Source organism: Penaeus monodon, chromosome 27 (genome assembly GCF_015228065.2).
Source record: "Penaeus monodon isolate SGIC_2016 chromosome 27, NSTDA_Pmon_1, whole genome shotgun sequence".
In the NCBI taxonomy this organism is placed as follows: Eukaryota; Metazoa; Arthropoda; class Malacostraca; order Decapoda; family Penaeidae; genus Penaeus; species Penaeus monodon.
This window is the reverse complement of record NC_051412.1, coordinates 24,836,070-24,836,823: the sequence shown is the minus strand read 5'-3', so window position 1 is coordinate 24,836,823 and position 754 is coordinate 24,836,070. Positions and strand designations below refer to the sequence as shown.

The 754-nt window shown below is 27.2% G+C and overlaps 1 protein-coding gene across 1 annotated transcript in view; it reads right to left on the bottom strand.

Moving 5' to 3' along the window:
* The window catches only part of LOC119590714, a 57,714-nt gene that overhangs the window by 6,285 nt on the left and 50,675 nt on the right, over window positions 1–754 (bottom strand).

Sequence of the window (754 nt, the reverse complement as noted above, 5' to 3'; positions counted from 1 at the left end):
CTCTCTCTTTCACAGTCTATCATACTTTTCAAGATTTAAATGTACAATTACAGTATTTTACCAGAAAAGAACTCTTAAACTACAGCTCAATTAAAATGGTCATATTTAATGTTATGGTTTTACCATTATGTATCTAGAGTAACTCAGATTATCACTATTATCTATATCTTTAAAAAGATCAATCTGAACAAAAAGAAAATAGCCTGCATCAAAGAACAAACCAGAACACAACCAAGGAAAGATATCAAACAATACATAACAAACACGAAGAACAAAGAACAGATAAAGATTCAGACAGAATTCCAAATGGTAACCAAGTGATTCATTTTTTTTTTTTTTATTCTTTACATTACATTTCCTGTGATATCAGTGCCACCAAACCCAATTTCAGTTAATTTTAACATCAACTGGTTCCCCTTGATTCAAGCCAGCTACATTCATATTTAAAATTAAAGCTCCACTGCTTCTTCTGGTAACCATTAGTGGAATCTTCTGAAACAGATGTTAATTCTAGAAAATAATTTAAAATATCATATATTTTATTTACATGTGTCAATGATTAATACAACTATCATTATTACCTAAATTGTTATTTATCTCATTTTGATTTTAAAAATGAATATTTTTGGATTATATTCTAATGATTAATACAACTATCATTATTTTTATATTGGTTTTCAAAATGAATACATATGGACAATATTATCAACAATTTTAAAGGGTCTAAGGCCAACAAGCCCTCCATATTTTAAAT